Source organism: Odocoileus virginianus, chromosome 20 (assembly GCF_023699985.2).
Source record: "Odocoileus virginianus isolate 20LAN1187 ecotype Illinois chromosome 20, Ovbor_1.2, whole genome shotgun sequence".
Lineage (NCBI taxonomy): Eukaryota > Metazoa > Chordata > Mammalia > Artiodactyla > Cervidae > Odocoileus > Odocoileus virginianus.
The window spans coordinates 27703289-27725210 of NC_069693.1; positions in this window are offsets into that span (position 1 = coordinate 27703289).

The window sequence follows — 21922 nt, forward strand, 5'->3', positions numbered from 1 at the left end:
TTCCATTTTCCTTTTGCCAAATTCCACATTTCTAACTTTCTCCAGAAATGCATTTTCTTCAGAAGAGAAGCACATCCCTGCAAGGATATGCACTTGTGTATGCCCAGCGAGTCTGTTTCTATTTTTACATTTTATATATGTACTTATTTATATGTAAATATTTTTCATTATGGAAAAGGGCTATCCTTTCTCACGGCTCTGCACATGGCTCTTCCTCCTTGCGTTCTATTTGGACAGCTTTCCTTATTTGGTTATGTGGATTTATCTCATTTTTAACAGTTGCAAAGTACTCCATTCAATGGAGGTACCATCAAGTACTCCAATGACTTCTGACCCGAGTTACCAAGAGCTTAGCCTCTGATTCAGCCTGGTGCCCGCTCACTGTAGCTGTGCATAGAGCAAATACACATATCAATAATATGATATATAAAATAATATTTATATGCAAAATACTGGGTTGGCCAAAAAGTTGTTTGGATTTTTCTATAACATCTTATGGAAAAACCCAAGTAAAGTATTTGGCCCACCCAATATTATAATATAGCATATATTATTTTATATATAATTTGAATGATTATATATTAATATAACATATATCATAGGGCTTCCCAGGTGGCATCTCCCTCTGCCCATGCAGGAGATGCAAGAGATGCAGGTTTGATCCCTGCGACAGGAAGATCCCCTGGAGGAGGGTATGGCAACCCATTCCAGTATTCTTGCCTGGAGAATCCCATGTACAGAGGAGCCTGGCGGACTACAGTCCATAGCTTCGTAAAGACTCAGACACAACTGAACAGACTTAGCATGCATACATAATATATATCATAAATTACATATCATTTAATTATCACAATTATAGGTGATTGTTATCCTTACTCTAGAGATCAGGGCCTGAAATTTTCATCTCTGACATGAAATTTGGTTAACTAAGGCTGAAGGAGGTAAGGAGCTTTATGCAAAGTCCAGGGGAGTGAGATTCCAAATGCTTTATTCTTTATGTTGTGCCACATTCCCCACTGTTTTACTTTCTTTTGACCATGTGGCACAAGCCCCACCCTTTGGTTTCCTTCCTGCCCTTTCCCAGTCAGTTCACAGTTCCTAAAGCCCAGCAGGAATGCAGACGGGCTTGTGTCTGAGTAGGGGCAGTGGGAAGGACCCTGTATCGAGCCTGGCTGGCTCCTCGATGGACTGTGAACCCTACACCCTCCAGGGCCCATGTGTATCTGCATTACTTCCCCTGCAGTCTTCTCTAGTGATCACACTCGACAGGAAAGAAAAATAAACTTGGCCTGGAGTCAGCCCATCCTGATGCTTGGGTGGGCCTGAGAGCTGTGGGGTCAAGACACTTTGCTCAGGGCCCTGGTGACAACACCCTGCTCTTTGAAGTGGGCCAGGAGAAGGGTGTGCTGGGTGAGCATAATGGCTGCAGCAGCTGCCAACTTGCTTAAGCCCCAGGCTGGCCTATGGTGGCCTCACCGCTGAATTAAGTCACATTTTGCAACATTTACTGACTCACTGTGATATAAGGCTGGCTTTGGAACCTGTAACCTTCTAGCCCGTGACTTTGTGTTCCTGGGAAAGCCCTGAGCTCTTTGAGCCTCTGTTTCAATCGCCACTACTGTCCTCATGGTTGGGCTGCTGGTGAGCAACTGGGAATGAGAGACAAGAAGTTTTCAGTGCAGCGCTTCTCAATTGACTCTGCTGTGAATTCAGTGCACCTGGGGTGGGGCGGGGCGGGGTGGGGTGGGGTTGGGAGGTGGTGGCTTGCAAACCCTAAGGCATGCGCAGGCCACACTCTCAATCAATGAAGTCAGGCTACCTGGGCTGGGCCCCAGGAACCAGCACTTAAACAACCAACCAACCAACCACCCAGAGCTTCCAAGTGTAGCCACTTCTGAGAACCAGAGAGCAACTGGCAGGGCCCACCCCATACACAGTCATCACTCAGCAAATGCTCACGGCCGCCTCCTCTTCCCTAAAACCTAAAGAAAACATAAATCTTCAAATGCTTTTGAAGAAACCTCTGGAACTTTAAGCCAAACAGCCAAAGCGAGGCCAGGGCCACGGTGTCCGTGAAGCTCCCCGACTTGCTGTCCACTTTCTTAAAGAGCAAGGGCAGTTTGAGGTCAGGGTGTGATGTTTGGAAAACTTCTGGGAAGTGAAGCAATGGCATTTCTGAAATTCCTGCCCTTCCTTCTTATCACCTTCTCTTATCAGCTTCGCTCTGAGCCACTGTTGGTGCCTCAGGAGGGAGTGCTGAATCAGAGCCCCTCTAACAGAACCGGGTGGGGTGGAGTGAGGTGGGGTGTGGGGGGGTGCAGGGCGCCTTGTGCCATCCTCACGTGAGACTCAGAACCCAGTGGACTCCAGGCCCCACTGAAACTGTTTGGACTCACCTCCGAAAGTCAACTTTCCTTGGTTGCTTACAGTTAATTTGGAGCCTGTGCATTAAGATACTAAGACTAATCACAAACATGGGCAAGGTTGTAAGGACTCATGGCCAACCACCAACCACCCCACTTAGAGAGATTACCCAGACCACCAAGTCCTCAAAGACCATCTTGGTCACACCTGAGTCGGCCACCATGATCCACCCTGTAGACGCTTCCCCCCCCCCACCCCCCGCCCCTATCAACAGCCCCACGCCATTCCAGTGCCCACCAGGTCTTCACAAGGTTTTCTCCAACTATGGCCCATGGCATACAACCACTTCAGGGTTGACCCAGCCAACTGGGCTTAACACAGGCCCTCAAGGCAACCGTCTGCTCACTCACACATGAAAATTCCTTCTCTAAGGCTTTCTCAGAGTTTGCTGCCTGGTGTTTCTCGGTTTCTCTGCTTTTCAAGAAGCAAAGACCAGGAAAGGAAGCTGAGTAGTGTTCTCTGTGATTTATGGTTCCCTTTTCTGTTTTGTTCTGGATACCCAAGTGTCTGCTTCACTAAGCCAAGAATGCCTACCCAAAGGTGCACAGACACCTACCTGGATGGAGCGCCCGGGGCTCGAGCTTGGTGTGGGCAAGTTCATAAACTGAGTTATTACAGGAAGGAGGTGACCCACGGACTGACTACCCTCTGAGGATCTCCTGACTTGCCTTGAACCACCTGGAATTACTTGAACCTTTGTGAAAACTTTGCTTAAAGGCTCAGAATCCATTTTCTCTTCCTCCTTGCAAGTTCTTTTCCCCAAAGTGTGGTACAGAACCTTGTTCCCTGGGATGTTCATAGAGGGAGAAAAACATCCTGTTGTCAGAAGAGCATGTTAATTACAAGATACCAAATTTATCTTTCACACAGTCAAAATGCACATTAGTCTCTTTAAGGTGCCGAGAAATTCTGCAGTAAAAAAAAAAAAAAAAAGCTGAAAAAATAGTCCTTAACATTGTTTATGCCAAGATTTCCCAAAATTATTTGACGAAGGAATGCTTTTTGTTTTTCCTCTCCTTCCAACTCTCTTTCCAGTCTAACTCACTAGCAGAACACAGAAACAATGCTCTTCAGAGAAAACCTCAGGAAATGCTATCCTGAAAGAAAGAGTCCTTCATTCAATGGATGGATGGAGTAATGAACCCCTAGCAATTCCCCTTTCAACGGATACACATACCTCCTCTCCTAAGCCAGCGATCTCCACCTCTGCAGAGTCTCTGCTCCTGCCTAAAGCACTAGAAACCTAACCTGACCAGAAGGAGTTTCCCAGGGTTGGTGTCAAATGTTTTCACGTGACCACTATTAGTCAGGGCACGAGGCCCCAGGATTTGGATCCATGTGTTTCTTCTGCCAGTGCAGTGAGTGCTTATGGGATTAATGTGGTGTGTGTGAGTGGTGGTGAGAAAAGTTGGTGCTTCAGCCATAGGTCTGGAAAATTCAGACTATTTGATTTAGGGCGCCAGCGACCAGGTGTCAGCCATTTGTTTATATTAGTGGTGATTGACTGGAGACTCATCCCAGGATGCTCAGGGGTCTCTGTGATGTGAGAAAAACCAGGCAGGATTGGAATGCCTCTCTGGTGCCAGGTCCCTCAGAAAGCTGTGCCTCCATGCCCTCTGACTGAGATGGTCCTCCCACTTACTGATGGGGAACCCAGGGCGCAGGGAGGAGAGGTAACAGGCCAAGGTCACATCACTTGAAAATGACACAGTTGAAGCATCTGCCGGTTCTGGGTTGGGTCCCATTGTGACTGGCAGCTGCCAGAACCCCACAGGCCTGCCACTCCTCCTCCCCATGGGTGTTGGAGCTGGGCTGCAAAGCCATGCATATCTTATAAAAAATAACAACAACAGCAGTCTCTGTGTGTGTGTGCGCGCACCTGCAGGAGCCTGTTTCTGCAGGCATTTAACAAATATGTGCCAGAGACTAGGGACATGAGCGGGAACAAGGCAGGCAGCCCTCTTGTCCTGAAGGAAAAGCATCTTGGTATAATGATGAAAGACAAACTACTGCGTTTGAAATCCACAAGTGACTCTGGCTCAAAATGAGCAAAATGATGTGTGGAATTAAACAGGAAAATCCTTCCCCTCTCTGTCACAACTCTTACAGGTCACATCAACCTCAACTGCCTTAAGGGAAAGATTCTAGCAGAAGAGAATGAGAACAAGAAAAGAATCTCCTAAGAATCAAAACTAATTTACAACTTCTGCCAGACACCCCGAGAGGGACTTTAACAAATCCGATGACTATTGGGTAAAAGTGGGAGGTGTGGTTTTCACAAGTGCACACATCAGTCACAAACACACACACACAAACACATATACACTCAGCCGACATGATGCATGCTCCAGGCAGTCCCCAAATTTTCAACGCAGACACTCTTTAACACTCCTCGTCAACTCAACAATCCACTGTTAATATGTCCATTTCACAAATCAGGAAAACCGAAGGTTCAGTAACTTAGCTCAGGCCAGACTCTAACCTACAGCAGCTGGGGTCAAGCCTGGACTCCTCATTCTTGGTTCCATTGCTATAAGGGACACCAACAAACTTTATAACCCACAAAGAAGGCAGGGGCAAACTTGGAAACCTGCTGGCTGGAGGATCGGGAAGCCTGGCTTCCATTCTCCTCTTCCCGTCAGCCCTGTGCCTCCCAGGGCATCTCAGCATCTCAAGTCAGAGAGCTAATTCGAGAAAGTGGGGCTGAGTGCGAAAGCGCCAAAACCAAAGCCACTCCGACTGTGGGATGCTTCCCTTTTGTCCTTCTCTTTCTCTCCAACCAAAGCGCCCCATCTTTGAAGAAGGTTTTACTTTCTTTGGCTGGAGAGCAACGTCTGCGGGAAGTCAACAATCCGGAGACAGAGAGACAGCCAGGCAGAAGAAGACAAACAAAACTGACACCGAGGAAAAATGCAAAGGTATTCAAAATGCGAGCTCTAATGTGCACTCCCCTGCCTGAAGCCTGCCAGACACAGGGCTTTGAGAAAGAAAGAAAGAAAACAATCTGATTTGTACTGAAAGGGGCCAAAAATAACCTTGCATTCTCCTGCAGAAGAAAACAGAAAACTCGGCGGTTTCCTCCTATTTAGATGTTCTTTTCCTTGGGTTGCGGTCAGCAGGGTGAACCTCTTAGCTCAGGACCTGCAAGGAGACAACAGGCCAAGACACTCAGGCGGGAGGGGACAGTGGGAGTCTGATCTGAAGCCCTGGTTTCTCCAGTGGCAAGTGCGGCTGGAGAAGGATGGGGGGTGGGGTGGGGAAAGGCCTTCATCTGCATATGTTAATTTGAAGCTATTTTTAATCAGTAATAGGCCTGTTTTTCCAGCCTTCCAAAAAAAATTCCAATGTGTCCCTACTTTCCATCCCTACTTCCTCTGCACCGCTTCTGATTTGTTTCGGTCAAAGCCTAATCCCTGGGCTCTGTTGCTTCCAGGCTATTCCTTTCTGCCTCACATTTTCTAAAATACAACTCTGATGTCCATCCTTGCTTAAAAGCTTCCAGTGATGTCCCATCAACCACAGAAAGCCATCTATATCAGGTCCCAAGCTTATTTTATCCCTATCTCCCTAACCTCTGGCAGCTCCCTGAGTAGTCCATGCTTTCCCGACTCTTGCTTCCCGAGATTAATAAATTGCGTTCACTCCTCTTTCCTGAATCCTTGTCTTTTGTCCACCCTTTACAGCCGAACTCTTGCCTCTCCTCCTCTAGCCCCAAGTGGTTCCTTTTCTCCGAAGGAAGAACTGTTTTCACAAATGCTCTTTCAGTGGGTTGTTGCATCTGCCCTAAAAACAAAGTGCAATTTTCCCTATTCATGGGGATGGCTTCCCTGGTGCCTCGGCAGTAAAGAATCCACCTGCCAATACAGGAGAACTTGGGATCAATTTCTGGGTCAGGAAGATCCTCTGGAGAAGGAAATAGCAATCCACTCCAGTATTCTCACCTGGAAAAATCCCATGGATAGAGGAGCCTGGCAGGGTCCAATCCATGGGGTCATGAAGAGTAGGACACGACTTAGTGACTAAACAAGAGCTGATGAGGAACCAGGGCCCAGAGAGGAGAGAGAACATGGCCAAGGTCACACAGCTCGTAAGTGATGAACTTGACACGCCCTCAGCATCTGGGCTGGATCCCGTTGTGATTGGCAGCTGCCAAAACCACACGTGAGGCCCCCGACGTTATTCCTGAAACCTCTAAATTGCACCATTGCTTCTGAAATAATTAAACAGCGATTCCAGGTGTTTCTGCTGCTGGAGAGAGAACTGATGTTGCTCTGGACTTCTTTGGCCTCTGATTTCTCCACAATGCAAAGGAGCTATTTTTAGCTCAGAAATCAAGCAGGGTATGATTATCCCTGCCAATTTTTTCTTTCAAGTGCATACCCCACTGCCAAACACACTGGAGAACTCTGAGCAGGCCAAAGAGAACACAAATGCAGACACGGAAAACCCAGGACAGAGCAAGGAGACCCACGATGAGCAGGTCCAGGGATTATGTGAGGGGTGTTGAAGGTCTGTTGGAACGCTTTGATGGATGAAGACTGTCAGTGATGGTGAGAACAGAGACCCAAGGTTGGGAGTCCTAAAGTTAGAAATGAGTGTCTCCAGTGCTGAGACTCCCCGGGCCCCCACCTTGCAGCCTTGAACTTACCGAGGAGGGGCCACTGCTCGAGATACTCCCCCAGCCTCACGGATAGTGAGTCTTGCCAGCTCCCTTGAGAAAGCACTGGCCCCAGGCACCGTCTCCCTCAGACTCATGGTCTACCCAGAGACCTGGTGAAGGGGTCAGCCTCCTTTCAGAGAGACGTGGGCTGACTTGGTCCTTCCCAGCAGTCCTTAGGCATGAACTGCTGAAATAGAGAGTCCAGAACCTTGGTGGTCTGTGTTAGAAACTCGACCTTCCCTGAGACCAGGTGGCTCTGGTCACTTAGCTAGGATGCAGATGTACTGAAAGGCTTTCTCATTAGAGACCCATCGAGGGAGGCAAAAGCCCCTTTCTGCCTGTTTCAGATGCCTGGGACTGCAGCAGCCATCAGGGCACAAACTGACCCCCTGGGGATGGTGGCGTGGAGGCTGGAAGAGCTGAGGTCACAGAGGATGTTGTGAGTCCCTAGTTACTCAACTCTGAACACCCTCCTTCCATATTTACCATTTCTGTGGCTTTGGGCATGCCAACTAAGTCTCATTTGCTTTTTTCTTTTTTGTAAAGTAAGGATAAAAAGCCCATCTTATAGTGGAGATTGATGAAATATGAATTAATTCATCTGATATGCTTAGCAGAGGGCTTTACACTAAAAAACAATGACTACAGTAATAATACCATAGTTAATAGTAACAATAATGCTGCTGATGATGCCATTTATCCTGGGGAAAGTGCGCTCATCACCTGAAAGTAAAAGTCACTCAGTCATGTCTGACTCTTTGTGACCCTATGGACTATACAATCCATGGAATTCTCCAGGCCAGAATACTGGAGTGGGTAGCCTTTTCTCTTCTCCAGGGGATCTTCCCAACCCAGGGTTCGAACCCAGGTCTCCCGCATTGCAGGTGGATTCTTTACCAGCTGAGCCACCAGGGAAGCCCAGGGGAACTGGGGTGCATAATCTATCCCTTCTCCAGTGGATCTTCCTGACCCAGGAATCGAACCGGGGTCTCCTGAATTGTAGGCAGATTCTTTACCAACTGAGCTATCAGGGAAGCCCAGTCATCATCACCTACCATATCCCTAGTTTGGATATTCTGATTTTCTTAGTGCACTTTGAGACTTTGTTAGGGTTTTGCTTATCTGTGGTTTTCTCCTTTAAAGTTTTAACAATGATCACTAGAATATATCCATGTCCATTTTTTTTTTTTCCTAGTGAATTATACCATAGATAGGTTTCTGGGGTAAGATCAAGTTAAGTCTTTATCCTATGAGCTGTTGTTGGGCCAGCTCTCCTCTGCATTCTCCTTCCTCAGTGGGTTTGTGAGCAGAACCAGGACTGGGTTCCAGTGGTCCAGCCTGGGCTGGATTGCACTGGATGCTGTGATGATGGTGCCCCCAGGTGTTGGCAGTCTCATCCTCTGCCCATGCCACTTTAATCAGACACACTGATGCTCAATTGTAATGACCATGACAATGAGATATGAACCCCCAGAAGACAGTCTCAGGATAGCTCCCCTTCAGAGGGGTTTCCAGCTCCCTCAGGGGTAGGTTCAGCCAGTCGGGGTTCTGGCAATTCCTCTCTGCTGTGTGCTCTAGAGCATCTCAGGGTGACTGGCAAACTTTTCAGCATGGCCCAGAAGGTGAGACATAACACAATACTGTGGTTGTGGAGCAGGCTCTGGAGACAGATTCTCTGGGTTTGAATTCACCCATTCATGTTTGGTGATGTTAAGTGAGTTATGTGACCTCCTGGGTCCTTTCATTGGCGCTTTCACGTTTAAAATGAGGCTGTCAGACTCTGGGGCTTTGAGATTGGAAACTGTTGGAAACATCTATTTCTTATGAGGCATGTACTAATTTATTTATTTTCCCACAAAGAGGTTTCTCCTAGGGTGAAGGTTCTTAGAGTTTGAATAAAATAAGTTCTTCTCAATTTTTTTTTAAGTAATATTCAATTGTTTTCATTTCTGGATGAAAAGGCCCCAAATTTGACACAGTAAAATTTCACATCAATCTTTTATTTCTACCAGATAGCTCAAGGTTATGATGTTCTCTTGTCTCTGAAAGAAAACAAGGCCAGACAAAGCAGAATATTTGAATCAGGCTCAGCTTTCCCCTCTCAGGAGCGGGAGGGGTGGGCGGACGGACACTGCAGCCCTTTTCCTGTTGTTCATAATTCATTACCGTAGCGGTTTATAAAGGCCTTTTCAGCAGTGCTTCTCCAAGCCGCCATATACCAGAGTTAAACCCACTAAATTGCTGCCACAAGGGGAGAGCTGGGTTGGGTTTGAGGAACCAAATGGGACCAGTGATATGATCCTCCGAGACACAAGACTCTATCTGTGGCAAGGACTGATGGGCACCGTCCTGAACTCCTGGGGCTCAGAAGACCAGCAGGGAACCCAAGATTCTTTTGGATGCTCCCCCTTTCAGGAGTCTTTCAGTTGGAACCCCTCCACTCCTGCCTCCATTCCCCTTGCTAAATTGCTGGGTGTGCTTCTCAACCCTCATTTCAGATTCTGTCTAGGCTGTTCCTTCCATGCTTTACCTCTTGCAGAAATCACTCCTTCACCAGGTCAGGAGTCCCTCCTTTGTGCCCCCACTACGCTGTACTCGACCTGCTGGTCACTGCTGGAATCACCTATTGGCTCGTCTGAATCCTTGCTTAGCCTGGGAGCTCCAAGCAAAGGAGGTCTCACCTCCCTGGCTTCCTACTGCATGTCCAGCACCCAGCACAAGGCCCAGCATTCTGAAAAGTGCAAGTGTTGGTCTCCCAGTCGAGTCTGACTCTTTGCAACCCATGGAGTTAGCCCTCTAGACTCCTCTGTCCATGGAATTCTCCAGGCAAGAATACGGGAGTGGATTGCCATTCCCTTTTCCAGGGGAGCTTCCTTGCTGAACCCAGGTCTCCTGCATTGCAGGAAGATTCTTTACTACCTGAGTCACAGGGTAGCCCTCGGCACTCTGTTGAGATGTTAAATAAATCGTTCTTAATGGACTTCCCTGGCAGTCCAATGGTTAAGAATCTGCCAATGTGCCTGCCAATGCAGGGGGCACAGGTTCAAGCCCTGATCCGGGAAGATTCTACATGCTGTAGGGCAACTAAGCTTGTGTGCCACAACTACTGAAGCCTGTGTGCCTACAGCCCACGCTCCTCAATAAGTGAAGCCACTGCAATGAGAAGCCCGCACCCTGCAACTAGAGAGTAGCCTTTCACTCACCGCAACTAGAGAACCCCGTGTATAGCAACAAAGATCTAGTGTAGCCAAAAATAAATATACATAGGAAACTAGCTCTTGAAAAAACAAATGGATTTCTACTCCTCATTTTCACTGGAAAAAGTAAAAGTGAAACTGGCTCAGTCATGTCTGACTCTTTGCAACCCCATGGACTATACAGCCCATAGAATTCTCCAGGCCAGAATACTGGAGTGGGTAGCTTTTCCCTTCTCCAGGGGATCTTCCTGACCAAGGAATCAAACCAGGGTCTCCCGCATTTCGGGTGGATTCTCTACCAACTGAGCTATCAGGAAAGCCCCACTTTCATGGGAGTCCCATTATGAAATGGCTGGCCTTTCTCCTCCACATAGGGATTTAACTCAAATCCTATTTTCCACCAGACACACCCAGACACCTCCACTCACCCACTCCCAGCCACTTCACCTCACACTCATCGATCAGGTCTCTGAAATCACCATTGTGCACACTACAGTGTAGGGTTTAAGATGATGAATTCTGGACTGACATTTTCTGAGTTCAAATTCAGAATTTCTCAAATATTATCTGTGAGATCTTGGGTAAGTAAAATGGAAATGTTAGTACCTATCCCTCAGTATTGTTGGGAGGATTAAATGAGGTAATATCTGTAAAGCCCTTTGCCTGACTCAATCCAAGTGTTTTTTGAAATGAAATAACCAACAACTTAACTGTAATTTGGAGTTTCTAAAATGTTCACTCAACGTTCACTCTGCTACTGGGAAGAATCTGGGCTCTTGGAACTTTTTCTCAAAAGACCTGACATCCAGACCACCATCCTGGAGGCACTGGGTCTCATACTGAGACTACCTACACCACCCTTAGAGCTGGTGTTGGCCTGTCCTATAATGGTATTTGAGTGTCTTTCTCCTGATTAGGGAAGAAGTTCTCCCAAGACAGGCTTCATAGCATTGTGTCTCTGTGTCTCAACATTCCACACAATGTTTGGACCAAAGCTAGTGCCCAGTAACTGTTTGTTGAATGAATAAATGAAAACAATAGACGCATAGCCCACCTAAGATTGGTACCTATTGCTCCTTGAGTCCTAGGATGCTGGCTTTTACTCCAGGACTAGCTCACATAGCTGGCTTTTTTTTCTCAGAGGTATGCCTCAGGTTTCCAACCATGTACTAAGCCCAAGCCCACAAAATCTGATGTTCCATCTGGGCCCCGATACTGGTTGCATCCTCTCTCCACCACAATTTGGCAAGTATTTCTAGAAAACTAGTGTGCTGGGCTCTATACTGGACACTATGGATATAGGTGTGGGTCTTGTCCATGAACCACATCTCGAGTGTGATTGCTCCCTGAAGAATTCTGATGTTGGGTTACTGTGGATATAAGCACTGGGCTGAGACCAGATTTGAGTACATCATGCCTCCTAGGACACCAACACCCTCTGCAGGTTAGTTCTCTAACCTTGACTCAGCCCAATCCCATCTCCATTCTGCCTCTTCTCAGTAGCCAACCCCCAACCATCATGCCCTGGACCCTGAGTCTCCTGCCATCTCTCAGAAAATAAATTCAAATAGCATTGCTGTCAGCTCTCCCTAACCCTGGACTTCTATGGAAATTGGTCACCTACTAGGCTAAAGGGAGTTTCTAAATTTAAACATTCATCACTCCCCATACTATTCTAAAATAATTTTCTCTTAAATTCAAACAGTACAGTATGATGATGATACCCCCTTACACACGAAAAATTAATATGGTCCAATTGGTTATAAATTTTGTACTCACTTCCTGCATATTTACAGGTAGTCATAAAAAATAGACAAGTCTCATGAGCTATATAGATGGGTCACTGTATAATTGCCTACAAAGAGAGAGAAAAGCATATTAAGGATATAGAAGTAAAAGAATAATATATAATTCATAATATGGAGACGAAAGGTGGGTGAATATGAAGTGGCCCTTCTCTTGAAAATGTTTAATCATTTTTTAAATACCAACACACCTTACTATAAAGACAACATGGCTTATACAAATACAATCAGTAAAATACTACAGTCTTCAATCAAAAGATTATGAAATTCTCAAATAGTCCCTAGGATAGGGCATTTATGAATTCGGTCTGAATATATCAGTTAAATACAGATTTCTTAATAGTTGATCCATTATGTAATGAAATAATATTTATATAATGACAATTGCATACTCCATAAGTGTGAGTTAGATTTAATGAGACGTTTATTGGCACAAATGATTAATAATAAAACTCTCCCTGTGGAAAGTAATTCATACACATGCAATATGGCCAAGAAGAAAAGCTGCTTTTAATGCTTACCTTGAGTGCCATGTCCAATTGAAATCAATTCCGTGTTAAAAAACATCAGCCTAAGACTCCAGGGCAACATTCGTTTGGAGTGAGACAATGGACAAAGGCTCCCTTTTAAACATGTTGAACTTACAGCAGATTTGTGTCGAGATTTAAACTTTATTTTGCCAGTAAATTGGTACTTTTTTCCTCAGTAATTTATGGAAATGTCTCAGGGACCAAAATAAGCATTTTAAAAGTTTTTGGGGGGGTACACATTTGAAAAGTAGATAATGTGGTAATTATGTGATCGTCATCTCAAAAGTGACGAGTGCAGAATTATATGATATATGTCAAGTTCTTGTCAAGTGCCAAGCACTGTGCTAGGCACTCTACTGCACAATTTCAGAGACAAAAAACAAAAAAGAAAGAGTTTGTTTGGGGCTTATAACTAGAAGAACATCCTGGCCGCTAACTGTCATGATGATTCCCAAGCAAGTAAGTAATCAGGAAAGCAATACTACAGACTGGGACTTGCAGAGTTTAAGGATGATGTGTCTAAATGACCATGCATAGCTCCTTACAATGCCCTCGTTTACATTAGAAGTATCATGAACATAGGTTTGAGTTCTAGACTGACTACTTTCTACTTGTGCTTCACCCTCAATTAAGTCACAAAATGCTTTAAAGTCTCAAGTTTTCCTTCTCAGCAAACTGGTGACACTGAGGTGTCCCTTTCACTTCCCATACTTAAGAGAAACAAACAACACTGGTGTCCAAGGGCTGCACTCCCACTGCCCCTTTCCCAGACTCCAAAGAGAAAGCGCACCAGAAGATACAATTTTATCTGTGTGGTATCCTTCATACCTGCTACAGCAACTTGTGCAGAGAATGCAGCAATTGATACTGGAGGAAAGAATGGGTGTGTCTACTGAACTCTACTTAAAATTTCCTCAATTATTTCTTTTATTCCATAATAAGATAAAAAGGAGAGATGTCACAATACTTGAATTCAGTGTACATGCATTAATGACAGTGTACTTAGAGCACCCAACTGCCATGGTTTTGGTCCCTCCCGGAGAACTGCGGCACCCCTGGGAAATGTCATGGGCCATACCACCCTTCCTGAAATGAATCTATTATGAGCAGTGTCATCCCTCAGCCTGTAGTTTTCAAAATTGCTATTTTGCATTGGAAAGCAGACTTCTCAGGAAAAACACAATCTGGACTAACCCTGAGGTTTATTTGGTTTCTCTAAGTCCCAGGTTACAGAAGATACTAAGGGTGATTCAAAAGTACAAAGAAGGGACTTCCCTGGTTGTCCGGTGGTTGAGAATCTGCCTGCCAATGCAGGGGACATGGGTTTGAGTCCTGTTCTGGGAAGATTCTACATGCCATGGGATAGCTAAGCCCATGAGCCACAACTACTGAAGCCCACGCACTGTTGAGCCCGTTCTCCACAACAAGAGAAAGCACCGCAGTGAGAAGCCTGCATACCGCAACTAGAGTAGCCCCAACTTGCTGCAGCTAGGGAAAACCTGCACACAGCAACGAAGACCGAGTGCAGCCAAATATAAATAAATACAACAAAAATGTGTAAGGAAGAAAGACTGAACACAGTCATCACCAAGAACACTTTCTGAAGGTGGAACATGAGGAGTGAGGTGCTTAATAAATATCGTCTGTTCTAATTTTTGCTAAAATTTTAACCATGATTGTAGTTGGGTAGAGGGGCTATGGATTTTGTTTATTCTGTGTGTGCATGCTAAGACGCTTCAGTTGTGTCCGACTCTGTGCGACCTCATGGACTGTAGCCTGCCGGGCTCTTCTGTCCATGGGATTCTCCAGGCAAGAATACTGGAGTGGATTGCCATGCCTTCCTCCAGGGGATCTACATGATCCAGCGATGGAACCCCATCTCTTATGTCTCCTTCATTGGCAGGCGGGTTCTTTATCACTGGGTGCCACCTGAGAAGCCCCTTTGTTTATTTCACTCCACTCCAAATTTTCAGGCAGTAACATGGAATGGTTATAAATGATTTACATGCATTTTTCCTAAAATGTGCAAATAACTCCAAGAGGTTTGGGAAACTCTATGTTGAGCATAGGTTCTCATCGGATTTGGGGGGGGCGGGCGGCGAGGATTTTCAATCCTACCTCCACCACTTAGTAGCTGCATAACCTTGAAAGGAAATTCTTAACACCTCTCAGTCTGATTGACTTTCTGTTAAATGAAGATGATGATAATAACAATCTAATAAGATTTCTGACCTTGGAGACTCAACTTTGTCCTTAAGAAAGAGAAAATCACGTCAGTTCCAACAACTCTAAAGTAGAGCCTTTCTAAGACACAGATACTGAGGACACACACTTGTTATATCTCAAAATCACCTCCTCCACGGCCTTTGGGATGCACACACAGAGTGTGGACAAATAATACACACATATGAGACACACAGTTTCTCTCTCTTTTTTTTTTTTTTTGCCAAAGAGGAAGTCCATTTCTTGAACATCAGTAATTTTTGGACCTTATATTTCCTAAAGTGAGAAAGGTGTTTTGGATACACATTCTCAAGTAACTCCTAATATGAACACATCTCTGTGAGTCAAATTCCAGATCAATGTGTCCAACAGGCTTTTCATTGTCAACTGAAAAGCAGAAAAGATGATCTCGCCCAGAAAAGTAAATGCAGACCACATTTCAGTAACCAATAGGGAAGGCCATCTTTGACTACTTTCTCATGCCCCCTATCCCCAACCCCTGATCCTTTCAAATGTGCCTTGAAAAGTATGGGAGAAAAGTCTAGGTCTTCACAAAATCTTGTTATCTTTTCTGCCTGGGAACACAGCAGGACCACGGCTCTCAGGCTCCCTTGCACTTCGGTGGCGCGTGGAGCTGAGCTATGACTGATGGTATGTGAGCAGAAACAGCGGACTTCCCCAGGGGGGCCAGGCCAACCTCCTGTGCCACCTGCACGGCTTGTCCCCACTGCACCGGGAGGAAGGGTGCAAAGCATCCATGGAAACTTAGGAGATGACAGGACCACGAGGCTGAACAGCTCTGTGTCTCTGAATCACAGTATTGGAAGACCGCCCTTCAAATGTCCAACTCCATACAACCCTAGCAGGGAATACACTTTTTGTAAATTAAGCCAGTGAAGTTCTGGGGTTGTTAGTTACAGCACTCAGCCTCACCATGATACAGGAGACAAATCTGAATCTCACTCCAAGATGACAGCTGATAGCCAATTCCACAAATTCACCCCAGCGGCAAGGACATTTACAAATGAAAACAGAATCTGTTGAAAATCACAAGTACAGATCTTGAAAGACAGAAGTTGAGTTCAGAACTCAGGAGGCTCTGCTGGGAGACTTCGTACCTGACTCCCAGCCCCTGAGGACCAACACAGCCTCAGCGGACAAGAAACTTTCTGGGCCATCCTCCTCCCTGCCCCTGCCACCCTAATTACCACCTCCAAAAAATGAGAACCTCCACAGGAGTATTTTCAGATCAGCCTAATTTCTAGAAGCAGCCACATCTGGGAACTGGACTTCAATGCTCCTGCTGATACCTTTACTATTTAGTGAGTGTGTGCTAAGTCACTTTAGTAGTGTCTGACTCTGTGCAACCCTATGGACTGTAACCTTCCAGGCTCCTCTGTCCATGGGATTCTCCAGGCAGGAACACTGGAGTGGGTTGCCATGCCCTCCTCCAGGATATCTTCCTGACCCAGGGATTGAACCCATGTCTCTTACATCTCTTGCATTGGGCAGGTTTTTTACCACTATCACCACCTGGAAAGCCCTACTATTCAGTATTGCTATTCAAATATTATTAATATTTATAACAATATAATAAGTCTGTTTCTGAGCCTCCATTTTATAGGGCATTATAAGTTTTCCAGCTATCAAGTCCAAGAAGAAGACCTTATATTCTGCCTCTCTTAATAATTGCACAGACTCTTGGGGTATGTGCACTCTTTCCTTGGGTTCTGTGTCCTTTATGATAAGGCTCTGGGATCACTTCCCTGGGAAGCTCTCACTGGGTACTCTTTTGCTGGGTTCAGGGCCCTTTTCCCATGATCTCATAACATTCAGTGCTACTGAATGGCATTTATTTCAATGAGAGTATATTATAAATATTTCACTTTGATTTTCTCAGAATGTGAGGGTTGAGTCAAAACAGTTTCATTTCCAGCACTGGGGGACACAGCCTGGTGTATTCTTTAGTGCACTTCAGAAAGATTCACCGAGCACCTGGCTGTGTCCCAGATGCTAGGTAATCAGTGGGGACTAACAGCTGTTAAGAGCCCCTGTTCTTGCGGAGGTAATGGTCTAAAGATGGGAGACGGACAGTGAGCACAGGCTGGCTCTAATAAATGCACAGTCACAGGTGGTGTTGGTGATCTGGAAGAAACAAACATGTTTCTGTGACATTCTCTTTGTCTTTCCCCAAACAGACCTTTTAGACAAGAGTTTGGGTGCAAGTTGTTTATTTGGGAGGTGATTTCTGGGAGAGCAGTGAGAGAGTGGAGCAGTGAGACAAGGAATTGAGGAATGTGAGGCCAAGTTCACAGCAGACTAATGCTGTAAGTGACAGTCGCTCAGCCTTGCTGGAGGCCTCTGAGAGACTGTATGGACAATGCCTGAGATCTGCACCTGTGGGGCAGGACCACAGTCTTAGGTAAAGATCAAACACAAAGCGATGGATGGATGGGTGGGTCGGGTATTCTAGGATCAAACAAGAGGATTGAAGGAGGTAATGGATAAGAAAATAAGGACCAGATGGGGAGTACATCATTGCTGGATGCATGGTGATATCCATTGGCCTCTGTAAGGGAATGCCTGATTGCCACCCACACTGTATTTCTGCACTGGGAGCTGCAAGAGAATACGAATGTGCTACTTACACATGCAAGGAGATGGAAATCCAACCTGAGTTTTCTCAGGCGTGCCAGTGGACCTCTGAAGAAATTTCAAATGTATTCAGAATCAATTACCTTCAGCTGAATGACGCTGTGTCCCATAGGCTCCTTATGATCTGGAAACAGAGCTCGTGGTTCTAACTCAACCTTCCTAGAAGTCCTTGATCCATCCCAGAAATGCTGACATGGCACAGCCAGGCCTGTAGACAGAAGCATCCTGGCAAGTGAAGAAAGGAATGCAGTGAGGTCCCTGGAGCAGTCTGAATAGGGCACAAGAGTGAGCTATTTACACAGATGTGAACACTTGAATATTTATTTTACCTCTTGGAATTGTTCACGTGTATATTTTAACAAGCACACATTCATTTTTATTCACTCACTTATTCATTTAGTACATATTTATCGAGCATCTATGAGGAACCAGCTGCCAGTGATCCTATGGTGGGTAAAGACACCATATCTCCTTCTCAGATACTTCCCTAGTGGAAGCTGAGGATGTTCAGTGTGTGAGTGCATGCTAAGTTGCTTCAGTTGAGTCTGACTCTTTGAGACCCTGGGGGCTGTAGCCCACCAGACTCATCTGTCCATGGGATTCTCCAGGCAAGAATATTGGGGAGGGCTGGCATTTCCTTCTCTAGGGGATGTTCCCAACCCAGGGATCAAACTCAGATCTCCGGTACTGCAGGCATATTCTTTACTGCTGAGCCACCAGGGGAAGTCCAAAGATGTTCAGTACATATACAGAGTTATCACATGCTAAAGAAGGAAATCACACAGCCTCCCATGCCATGACACCTATGGGCACTTAACCTACCTCGGATGCCTCCCTGAAGAAAGGGTGGATGAGTAGGAAGTCGGAGGTAAAGGTGTGACAGAGGGGAAGAGTGTCCAGCCAGGGGGAAGAGCCCCTGCCAAGACCAGAACCAGGCAAAAGACTGTGGTCCATTCAAGGATGAGGCGAAATGCTGGGGAGGAGGGAACACAGAGAGACAGCGAGACCCAGGCAGAAGGTGAGGCTGTAGAAATGGGCAGGGGACAGATAGACAAAGCTTCCTGCCCCCAGTGTTTCACATATTTCACAACGTGTGTGTGGGCAGTAGATTAGCAGATTTTACAGATTAACCACCTGAGGTTCAGAAAACATTTGCATAAAAGAAAGAGAAGCTGTGTGACAAAGGGAGCTCAACCAAGTGCTCCGTGACGACCTAGAGGGGCGGGAGTTGGGAGGAGGGTTCACGAAGGAGGACATGTGTATACACGTGGCTGATTCAGTGTTCATCTGTGGCAAGGCCAACACAATATTGTAAAGCAATTATCCTCCAATTAAAAAAAGAAAAAGAAAAAGAGAAGACACCTCAAGGAATTTCCTTATTTCCCTTAGATCAGCAGCAGACACTTCTTTAGTGGCTTATCTAGTAGCTCAGCTGGTAAAGAATCCACCTGCAACGCAGGAAACCCTGCTTCAATTCCTGGGTTGGGATGATCTGCTGGAGAAGGGGACCCACTCCAGTATTCTGGCCTGGAGACTTCCACAGACTGTATAGTCCATGGGGTTGCGAAGAGTCAGACACAACTGAGCGAGCAGATTCTGTTGCCTCCTCAGGCACTTTAAAAAAGCCTTTTGGTCATGCCACACAGCATGTGGGATCTTAGTTCTCTGACCAGGGGTTGAACCCATGCTCCCTGCATTGGCAGCACTGAGTCTTAACCACCTGACCACCAGGGAAGTCCCAGCATGTAGTTCCTGAGTGCTCAGCATGTGCTAGGTCCTGGTGTGCACAGGGTAAGAAGAGGATGGATGGCCAGATGAACACTAGAGTCTGGAGGCTACAGGGCATGGAGGCTCCCATGTCCTAGCCAGGGCTTTCAGGGGACCCTGTAGATTAGAGAGACCACCCGCCTTCTCCTCATGCTCTGCAGTCTGTGTAAGGGCCAGCAGGGGATACTGAGTCAGAGATCTATTTTGAACTTCATCTCTGTTGCTTACCATCAACGTGACCTACTTGTCCTAACCGAGTCTCACTAACTTCTACAAAATGGGCATCTTGGCAATTCCTGCCTGACCCTGTGTGTGTGAGGGGAGGTCACGTGGAAGAGGCTGCCTGACCCTGTAGATGGTGTGTAGCATAGGCATACAGGAGGAGTGGGGACTGGGTCCCCACTTATCAGACCCACATTCTGCCAACACCCATAGCCTCTCCATCTTCTCCTGCAGCCATGTGGAGATGCTAGACAATCTCATGCCTCAGGCCCTGGACCCTGAGATCCTTAAATGCTCCAGGTCTGCTAGAGCCCGCAACTTGGCCAGGGGTGGCTCCGGGCAGTTGCCACCAGCTGCTGTGGACTAAGCATGGGTCCCCCACACTGGTTCCTCCTGCACCCCGCACAGGGGTCCAGCTCCAGTCAGGCAGACTCTCGCATCCCACTGTGCTGAGAACATAGGTCTATCTTCCTTGTGCTCCCTCGGGCCTTCCTCCTGATGCTTTGATGCCTCTGAGCATCTGAGATGGCTCAGTCCAGCTGCCCACCTGGAAGCCGGGCCCTGTGGCTCTGAAGGAGGTATTCTGGATGGCAGCCTTGTAAGTCTGGGAGCACCTGATTTTGTGCTGGGAATTTCAGATCAGATGGATTCCCTGGGTGTTTTCCAGATTGATCCCCAAATGACTGAGATGATGAAAATGGTAATTTTGTCTCTCGTTCCTCTCTCCCAAGATGGAGCACTATCCCCTCCCAGTGCCTGGAGCCCAAAGACTCCTTCCAAAGCCTGCTCTGCCCCTCAAAGTCTCCTTGCTAAACCCCAGCTCAAGCTGCCCAGAGGGAGGTACCCAAGCAGCATTTCCTGGGACAACCACGTGATAGATGATGTCCCAGGAATGACAGAGCTATGGCAACAAAAGCCAGAGCCTTGGGGACATGTTCTTTGGAAGGAGTTGGCAGTGGGAAGGTGTGAGAAGGTGAGGGCTGATACCAAATAAATATATATTTCAAGTAAGTCTATACAGAAGCCTGGAAGAATTTTAGATATTTGGGGTTCCCTTCTCTTCCATCAGGCTTGCCTGGTGGCTCAAATGATAAAGAATCTGCCTGCAATGAGAGAGACCTGGATTCAATCCCTGGGTTGGGAAGATCCCCTGGAAAAGGACATGGCAACCCACTCCAGGATTCCTGCCTGGGACATCCCATGGACAGAGGAGCCTGGTGGGCTACAGTCCATGCGTTCGCAAAGAGTCAGACACAACTAAGCAACTAACACTTTCACTTTTCTCTTCCATCAGAACTAAAATTTCAGCCCAGATATTTACCGGTTGTGTCAGCTGTCTACTCTGCTCTCCTGTTTCTTCACCTGAAAATAAGGAATCATATTTTAGCTCTCAGTATGAAGGGCTATTAGGGGAAATTCAATTAAAAAAAAATTCAAAACATTTGACACATGGTAGGTGCTTCATAAACATGTTTATTTTGTATTACTTTATCTTTTTCTTGAATTTAGAATGTGTGCAGACCTGCTTTGACTATTCGTTTGTTTACTCATCAAATATTAACCTTCCACCTCTGACGTCCTAAGCCACCAGCTGAAAACAAGGGGTAGAAAAACATGATCCTTGCTTGGGCCCCAGGGCTATCGCTTGAGCCTCTGGTTACAATGAAAAGTCTCAGGTGTCAGGCAGAGTTCAGAGATCCTGTTTCCTCTGGTAGCTTTATGACTTTTGGGCTATTCCCCGCCAAACTGCACTCAGGTTTTAACTTCATTAACTTCCTGTTCTGTCACAACAATTGGACAAGAATTTCTCCATGAGCAGTATTCAAATCAGCTTTTAATGAGCTATTTAATTAAAGGCTAATTGAGGTGAATTCATTAAAGATTTCTAAATTATGCTTATCAGGGTAGCTATGTTTTAAGATAAGTTTTAAATATTTGTTTTATATTGCATTGTTTGATCATAAAATTAGGTATAAAATTACTTTTTAAAATTACTAATTAGAATGTGGGTAAATTTTTCTCCCTTAATACTTGAGTGGGACAGTTAGCAAATCAATTTAATATAGGTGCAGGGTTGGACTGAGGCAATAAGAGATTACTAGCGATTATAGCTGAGGCTGTGTTTGGTCCATGAAGAATGCTCAAGACTCTTGAGATGAGGTATTGTTGGACTGTCTTTGATCTGGTGTTCCAACTGCAGTGTAAATCATAACTGCTTAGATGCAGGGTTCTCACCAAGCCCTGATGACTCTTGGGTTTCAAGTTGACTCTGTAGAGAATGGGACTACATCTTTCTTAGGCCCAGTACCACTTGCAAAATGAATACGTGAAACAGTCTCCCCAAACACACCAGGGCAGCCCTAACCTTTAGAAGCCCATTCGCTGGGGCTGAAAGTTTAGGTCAACAAACATGCACTGAACATCTCCTCTGTGCTAGCT